The following is a 9,607-nucleotide window of genomic DNA, read 5'->3' on the forward strand; positions in this document are numbered from 1 at the left end:
CAATAGATTCAGACAAGGCTTTTTACAAAATTCAACATGGCTTCATGATAAAAGTGCTGAAGGATCATATCACAACATAATAAAGGGTGTTTAACAGATAGTGAACATTACTGCTAAATGTGGAAAAACTAAGAGCATCTTTAGTACAGTACNGGGCAAGCCCGAGTCCCTGACATGCCCACTGTCCTCACTCAGCACAGCGTGGGAAGGTTTAGGGAGAGCAGTGAAACAAGGAGATACAGGGTGCACACAGGAAGGAAGAGGCCAGAGGGCCACATCTGTAGATGATACGGTTGTACATAGGGACGCTCACATTTCAGGGGGCCATGAGAAAAACCTTTCTGCCGTGTGGCAGGCTGTGAAACGGACCTGTGAACCGCGGTGCCCTTCCAGCAGAGCACTAACCAACAGCTGAGGGAGACAGTAGGAAACAATCCTACTTACAGTTGCCTGAGAAACNCACTCTGGAATTAAACTTAAAGGGAAAGATTGGTACAATGAAACGTTTTAAGACCCAGGAGAAGGAATCAGGACATGGAGAGGCTTCTAAGTCCATACCNGGGAAGAACTGGTATTGTGAAAATGTCTATCCTGGTGTGGTGTTAATACTAATGGCCAGCCGGGGATGGGGGAATGGGGGTGGTCCAGCATTGCCCAAGAGACAAGACTCAGGGCCTCCCTATGAGACATTCTCTAGATCAGGGTAATGGAGGTGGAAAGAGCAGTCCTGAGTGTTGTACCATTGCCTAGACTAGGGGTCTAGACTGAAGGAAGGGCAGAAAGCAAGCTGATCATGCATGTGCTTCCGGACCNCAGACACACGGTGACACTCAGCCCAGCTTCCTGCTGTCTTGAGTGTCTCCTTGAACTGTGAGGCAAAAATCCACCCTTAATGTTTTTCAGGTGTTTGTCACAGCAAGTAGCTGACAGACAATATTTGTACTGATAGCGGGGCCATTGCTGTGTTAGCCTGAACATGTGCTTCTTTGGAAGCAGCCCATGGAAAGAATGTGCAAAAAAATTGGAACATTGGTCTAGAAAAGCCCTTCGATATCTTTGTTTTCTAAGATTTGTTTATTTTATGTATATGAGTAGTATACTATAGCTGTCTTAAGGCATACCAGAAGAGGGCATCTGGTCCCATTACAGATGGTTAAGCCTCCATGTAGTTGCTGGGAATTGAACTCAGGACCTCTGGAAGAGCAGTCAGTACTCTCAACCACTGATTCATCTCTCCAGCCCAAGGCTATGATTCTTTTTTTTTTTAATTTTCTTATTAGATATTTTCTTTATTTACATTTCAAATATTATCCCCTTTCCTAGTTTCCCCTCCCCCTGCTCCCCAACCCACCCACTCCCACTTCCTGGCCCTGGCATTCCCCTATACTGGGGCATAGAACCTTCACAGGACCAAGGGCCTCTCCTCCCATTGATGACTGACTAGGCCATCCTCTGCTACATATGCAGCTAGAGCCATGAGTCCCACCATGTGTTTTCTTTGCTTAGTGGTTTAGTCCCAAGGAGCTCTGTGGTTGCTGGTTAGTTCATATTATTGTTCCTTCTAGGGGGCTGCAAACACCTTCAGCTCCTTGGGTACTTTCTCTAGCTCCTTCATTGGGGACCCTGTGCTCCATCCAATGGATGGCTGTGAGCATCCACTTCTGTATTTGTCAGGCACTAGCAGAGCCTCTCAGGAGACAGCTATATCAGGCTCCTGTCAGCAGGCTCCTGTTGGCATCCACAATGGTGTCTGGGTTTGGTGGTGGTTTATGGGATGAATCCCCAGGTGGGGCAGTCTCTGAATGGTCCTTCCTTCAGTCTCAGTTCCAGACTTTGTCTCTGTAACTCCTTCCATGGATATTTTGTTCCCCCTTCTAAGAAGGATCGAAGTATCCACACTTTGGTCTTCCTTCTTCTTGAGTTTCATGTGTTTTGCAAATTGTATCTTCGGTATTTTGAGGCTATGATTCTTAAAGAGAAAACTCCAGCTGTGCACTGGGACACTAGAAAAGATGCCCAAGGGCAAGACTTGCCAATCCATATTGTGAAGTGCAAACTCATTTGAGAGGACAGAGCCTGAACTGAGAACACAGGTAAGAAGTCTACAGCTGGAAAATGACACCTAGTGATGTGTCTCTCTATGATCAGCCTGCAGGACACACAGACACTAACACAACTGGTCCAAAATGGCTAGCTTCTGTTATAAGCTGGAGATAGAAGTTGGCAGAAGCATACACCTGACACTCCCTTTACAGTAATGAAATACGCAGTATGAAAGGGGTCATGGACTCATGCACGATGGTTCCAGAAAACTTCAGAGGCCAAGCAGTGTGTGACAGGGTTGAAGGCCCTGCAAGGAGTTCCCGAGAAATAACCTCGCTAAGCCTAAGTTTCAGTGGAGACTTCAGGATTTTGAACATGCCAGGACCATGAGATGTTTGCTGATGAAAACTGAAGGCATAGAATACAACCAGCCCAAGAGAGAGGCCATGTGTTCTGCAGGCAGTAGAGCTGGAGAGGCAGGGCTAACCAAACCCCATGGACCCAGATGGTTCTGCCTCTAGAGCCAGATGCCAGANGCAGAGCTGCAGGCTTTGTTTGCTCTACTTGGTTTTGTTCTTACTTGGGTCTGAGCATCCCTTGCAGTGCTNGAGTCCTCCCTTTTGGAATGAACATGCTTCTTCTGTGCTAGTATTTATCGGAAGCTTGTCATTTGTTTCTTATTTTATAGGTCAAACATAGTCCTTGGGCTTTGAAACAATGTTGCAACTGTTTAAAGACAATGGGGACTAAATGATTTTGTTATTATTATTTTTTTTTTATTATGAGATAGCCGTGAGCCTACATGTAATGTATTTTGGTGTGATGATGAAAGAAGGCAGAGCTGTGGTGATTAATATTGCCAGCCTGACATCATCTAGGGCCATGTCAGTGCCAGCCTCTAGGCAAGCCTGAGATAGCCTACAAGGGCAAACCTTCCAGGGAGGTTAGCCTCTGGCAATAACTGTGAGAAGTTGTTTACATTAAGTTAGTTGAGGTGGGAAGATCTACCCTGAATATGGGTGGCACCGTACTTGGCCGTATTTGGTCCTGGACTGAATAAAAAGGAAACCTCGAGGTGAGCATTATCATTCATTGCTTCTGCTTTCTGACTGTGGCTGCTCTGGGAGAGGCTGCCCTGGGTATGTGCCTGCCACCATGAGGCTGTGCTTTTGAACTAGAAGACGAAATAAATGTCCTTAAATTGCTTTCATCATGTCTCTTAGCACAGCATTGAGCAACTAGTAGCACCAACAAAATAAACGTGCAGACCCAATGCAAACCTCATCAGAGTTCCAAGATCATTCTTCACGGAAATTAGGAAAAAATTCAATCTTAACATTAATTTGGAAGCAGAAAAGACCTCGGATAGGCAAGGAATCTAAGACAAAGAAATAAATCAAGAATGAACAAATAAGTCTGAGGTGTTCCTACCCCTGAACCCAAGGTTTGTCACAGAACCATAGTGACAAAAACATTATGGTACTGTCACAAAGACAGACACATGATGGACTAGAGGGTCCAGACAAACGGATGGAGCCACAGCTGCCTCAGTTTCTACAAAGATGTTGAAAATATTAATTGTACAAAAGACAATATCTTCAACAAATCATGGTAGGGAGACTGGATATCTATATGTAAATCAGATTTTTTCTCAGCCTTATAGGCTTATGACTGTCTTCAATTGGTTCAGTATAAAGACTTGAAATGTTAGACCTCCCCAACCCCCCAAAAAAGTCAGGCAAGTGCTTTAAATTATAGGCATAGGCAAGGATTTTCTGATGGAATTATAGAGATCCACAGATAGTAACAGCCATTGAAATGAAGAGATAGCCTACAAGGTAGGAGAAAGTCTTAGCTATACACCTGTCAGTAGTCAGTGTTAGTTACTTTGTGGGTTCTTCTTTCACACCCTTCTCCCCTTTCGACCCCCTAACTCTAGATAGGAGAGAGAAAAGGATAGAAAGGAAAGAGGTGATGTTATCATTAAACTGCTTCCTGCTGATTAGGGACGTTGAGTTCCTTGGGGAAAGTTTGATCTTCACTGTAAGGATATCTAATTTCTTCTTTCTTTTTTTGTACACGACTACTTAACAAATCTTGACCAACAAGAACCAACCAACAACTCGCCACCAACAGCCCTACTCCTCAGGGGCCTAGCACACACACACACACACACACACACACACACACACACACACACACACAAAATATGTGTGTGTGTATATGTATATGCCTTCTGAAGAAACCCCAACCCCAGAATTCCTAACACAATCACAGAAACTATCTGCAGCTGGCAAAATCATGCTTCTACTAGAGAGTGAGGCAAGTCGGACTCAGCTGCCTCAGACAGTCTGAAGCAGCTCTGTATTCCATACCTGGGATTAAAATGAAAGCATAGTCCCATTTCTGTGATTTTTAAAGATACCGAAATTCTTACTGCACCTGTCAGAGATCTAATAGCTAGGGTGTGCAGAACTAAAAATTGAATCAAGACATCGGAATGTCCTAATAAAGGCAGACAATGAAATGAACAGAAAGCTCTCAAAATAAGAGGTATGATTATTAAACATGAAAGATATTTGTCCTCACAAACCATCAGAGAGATGCAAATTAAAAGTACGCTGGGATCTCAGTCAGAGTGGCAGCACTGAGGAAACACAAGGACCAGCAAGACAAAGGAGCCCTTGATAACTGCTGGTGTGAATGTGAACTAGTCTACTCACCATGGAATTCAGGATGGACATTCCTCGAAGAACTAAAACAAGAGCCACTGTGGTCCAGCTCAGGATATTTACCCAGAGGACCTCAAATCAACACCAATGGAGCTAACTAAACGCTGATGATGTTTACTGTGGCAAAATTCACAATAGCCCAGTGATGGAACCAACTCAGGTTCCTAACAGCAGAGGAACGGGTGAGGAAACTATGTAGTATATACACAATTGAATCTTCTTCAGCCATAAGAAACAACATGGTGCCATTTTCAGGAGAGAAACGTATCTGGAGATGACCACAGTAGGGAAATAAAACTGATTTCTGAAATGTAATCACAGTGTACATGACATGAAGGTAAAGGAAGACTTTCTGGGAGAATGAAGGGGGCNAAACAGAAGTCAGGTGTGATTGGAGTGGAAATGNGCCCCCCCCCCCCGTAGGCTCATNTATGCTTAGTCCCCAGTCAGTGGAACTGTTTGGGAAGAATTAGAAAGTGTGGCCTTGCTGGAGGAGCTGTGTCACTGTGGGTGAGCTTTGAGGTTTTCAAAAGCCCAGCCATCCCTGGTTAACCCTCTCTGCGTATTCTACTTGGGTATAAGGATATAAGCAAGCTCTTAGCTCCTACTTCAGCATGACTGCTGCCCTGCTCCCCACCACGATGATCATGGACTCTAACCCTTTGGAGCTTTGAGCACCAAATTAAATGCTTTCTTTTACAAGTTGTCTTGNTTATGAAGTTTCTTCAGGGCTGTGGAAAACGGAGACAGCAGGGTAGAAAGAAATGGGAAGGAACGTGTTTAGCACATGTCACTTACTGCTACAAAANTGTCTTTATGTTGTGCGGAATTAGTTATGTGTGATGAATGTACAGAATGAAAACTTCAGTGAAAAATAACTTTAAAGTTATCACTTAAAAAATTCCAGGGGCTGAGGATATGACTGTCAGCAGAGTGCCTGTGTGCAATCACGAGAACCTGAGCCTTTGTCCCGAGCACCCATGTAAATCTGGGCATGGAAGTGTGAGTCTGTAATCCCAGCATGGTGAGGATAGAGACAGGTGGATCCTGGAGCTACCTCCCCAGATAGTTTAGCCAATTACTGAGCTCTGGGTTTAATTTTGAGTGAGACCCTGTCTCAAAAAAAATACAGAGGAGATTGACATAAGATGCTCAATGATGAAGCAAAGATCAACTAGCAAAATGTGCACAGTCATTTAAACTCAAGAGCAGCTACCCATCCTGAGGCTCCTGGCAACCCTCCTTTACTTTTAGGTAAGGTAGAATATTTCCCCAAGTTAATGAAAATTAAAGCACACAGTATAACAACTCTTCCATAGCCGTGCAGAATTTCAAAGGACTTCATAGACAGAAACTTCGATTTTCTTTCGTTCCTCAGGGAACTGGTCCAATGGTAAATCTGCATAGGCAGGAAGGCCTTAGCCTTTTTGTGCTCCAGAGATAATAAAAGACCTGAGGATATGTCATTCCAAAGTCTATAGATTTTATTCCTCACAGTTAGGCAGGCATGGTGAATAGTGAGGGCTGCTTCCTTCCTTCAGAACAATGCTCCATTGCTGCATGTTAATGGCAGGAAGTGGCCAGGCAAACCAGTCAAGTGCTACACAGACCTTTTCTATAAAGGCCTTAATTCAGGTTACTGGGCACGGCCTCCATGGCTCAGTTACCATAAAGATCGAAGCTCTTACTGGTATCATTATTTCCAAACCTATAGCTTAGAAAGGAACCCTTTCAAACAATAGCAGAGAACCACATTGNCTGCCTGATTCATCGTGCCTATAGTTTTCTATCTGCCAGTCTCCTGGGGACTCTACCTGAAAGCTCTCTATTCGGCCCGGGCTGCACATCTTGCCAACAGCACAGCAGGAAGACAGATAAGAAGGTCCTTGCTCCTCTATTCGCTGTCATGGTCCCTCCAGCAGAAGGAGGAGGCCCTTCCCTGGAAGGTCTTCAGCTTCCCCAGCCTTGATCTCTNGGATACGTGGAATGCCCGAGACCTATGACATCACCACCAGGAAGTGATCAGGGTTCCTTTTCCTTGTGAGTAAGGGCCATGCTTGTTGTCTGGTCTTCAGAAGGAGAGACGGATGCGAGTTGACTGCACCTAAGAACCTCTCGGCTTCTTTGCACTGCCTGTCCATGTCTGCTACAATCCCAAGACCTTTGAGGTAAGGCATCAGTCAATACTCTTAATGTGAAGGTCAAAGCCCATCATATCTCCTTCCATGAACGGACGTCCTGAAAGGGTGCTGGAGGACTTGATGAACTGCAGGATGTATGCCAGGACAAGCAGATCCAGATGGTCCTTGAAGAACATGGCCCATGGCTCTGCAGTTCTGGGACCCTGAAGAACAGGGCTCAAAGTCTAAACACTCCAGCAGCTCAAGCCCCTCTCTTCCTCTCTTCTCTTTGCATCCATTTCTGTTGTTTCTGTCCCTGAAAGGTCATCACAAGGCAGAGCAAATGGCCACATTCTCCACCGTCTTCNCCAGCTCTTGCTCGTAAGACTTTTGGAGTTTTCTCCCTCAGAACCATGCAAAATCTTCCAAACAGTCCTTCAGTCAACTCAGCCGTGCTCCACTCTATCCCTGGACAGATCCAGTGCCCAGAGAGGGNGTACAGAGTNCATCTACTTCAGAGTGTCCGTGGGTCGGCCTTAAGAGAGCTTCATACCTAGTGGGCCAGGACGTAATTCTGGATGCAAGGCCAACAGTACCCCCATGACCCCGAGGACCCAGTGTGGTGTGCCCACCAGGGTTTTTGGGACCCTTTGCTCTTCTTTACTGCTCTCATGGGGACCTGAGAGCACTTTCCCGTTTCTGTGTTCTTCTCCCAAATGCCTCATTAATTCAGTGCCAATTGGCTGTAGTCTGGCCTCATGGGTGTCATCACCCAGGAATCCTTTGCCACGGGANTCTGCTACCTTATGGTCTAACAGGTCAGTGGTTGGGATGATACACTTGGACCAGGCTTCAATTTCCTTTAAACTGAAAATGTTTCATTTGTAATGAAGCTCCAGGTTAATAAAAACAACCAAATCCCTGGCAGCTTCTGTTACTCCTTCATGATCTTCAGGAAAATCTGGAATGTTGCTGAGGCAGGTTGAAGTTGTATGGTGGCTGCTGTCCAGCAGGGCTCTCACTGTCTGAACTGTTCTTTCTTATGAAGGTCAACAGTTTAATTAAGTCTTAACTTTGCATTTTCCCTCATACGTTTTCATATGACCCAAGGAGTCAGACCACACTGTAGTTCCAGATGCTTTTCTTATTTGTGCTTTTGTGGGGACTGTGCGTGGTGTCTGCTTGCTTCTTGACCCAGGGACACCAGTGTTCCTTGGNTTGAAGTTCTTGGTCTTCATTGTCTGCCAACCTTTTTCTGATGGATATAACTCTGCCTTCTGTAGTAGTCATCATGGTTTTGTATAAGTAACCCACTCAGTTTCCAGAGCAGCTATTTTGTTCATTGTTTTTGCTTGCTTTGTAATAATATTATGACTTATAATAATATTATAAGGCTTTCCTAAGAGATGAGGTTTTGCTTAAAGTTTTAGATGCTGTAAGCCCAGCTAGCAATGTGCACGCTCTGGTAAGGGGCCCATGGCAGGTACAGGAGCACATGCAGAAGGAAAGGCTGTTCCTCAGAACAGGAAGTCAGGGTGGTAAAGATTCCATCTAACCATCCTCTGAGGATGGCTAGCCAGAATCTCACAGGAATCTCCAAGAACTTCCCCCAGGTCCAGTCTGCCAGAATCCCATCCTGTGTACCTGCTGTAAGTACAGCCACTCCACAGCAGTTACTCTGTGTGTTGTTCTGTTCTGGTGTATGTGTGTGTGTGTGTGTGTGTGTTTTGAGAAAGGTTTCCTTGTGTAGTCCTGACTGTCCTGGGACTTTGTGTAGATCAGGGTATCCTCAAACTCACAGAGATTCCCCTGCCTCTGAGTGCTGGAACAAAAGGTAAGCNCTTTCACACCTATGCATTATTTCTATCTTTAGACTTTTATGTAGCATGTTAGGTTTCCTGTCACTGATGACTTGTCAGTNGGTCCTCTTTTCTGTTATGGTTCTTCTGTGTTGTCGATTTGGTTGACCTTTGCCTAGCATTCTTTTTCTTTGTCACCATGTTTCCTAGTTTGATTTTCCTTGGGAGAGGAAAGTGTTTGTTTCAGTTCATATTTTCAGATTATAGTCCATCATGTAGGGAAGTCAAGGAAGCAGGACCCCAGAACAGCTAGAACACAATCCAAACAGAATTCAAGGAAGCAGGACCCTGGAATAGCTATCACCTCACACATACACTCCAAAGCCGAGACAAGTAAATCCATACATGTTTGCTTGCCTTTGAGCAGCTTGCCTTCCCCACTCTTTTATACAGTTCAGGATTCCCTGCCTAGGGAGTGGTGCTGCCCATAGTGGACTGACCAGGTCTTCCCACATCAGTTAACTTAAGACAACATCATAGACATGTCCACAGGTCAGCCCAGTGTAGACAGTTCCTCACTGAGACAATTAAATCTAACTAGCACATCATGTTAGAATGGAATTCCATATGTTTGTTTTCATCTCCTTCACACATCGGAAGGCTTCTCAAGAGTGTATGTAAGTGACCACACAGTGCATCTCCAGTGTCCTTTAAATTTTACTTGATTTCTTTCAATTTCCCACTCTTTGGAGAACGACTTGAGGACTGGGTTATGGAACCCTCATATTTTTCTATTAGGAAATGTAGTTGAGAAAAAAGGTAGAACAGGAGAGAGCCACAGTGGGCGCATACTCCCCAGGCATCTCAATCCCAAGGACAGACTTTGTCACTCAGAAATCCTAGAAGGAAAAAG

Source organism: Mus caroli, chromosome 8, assembly GCF_900094665.2.
Source record: "Mus caroli chromosome 8, CAROLI_EIJ_v1.1, whole genome shotgun sequence".
Classification (NCBI taxonomy): Eukaryota; Metazoa; Chordata; class Mammalia; order Rodentia; family Muridae; genus Mus; species Mus caroli.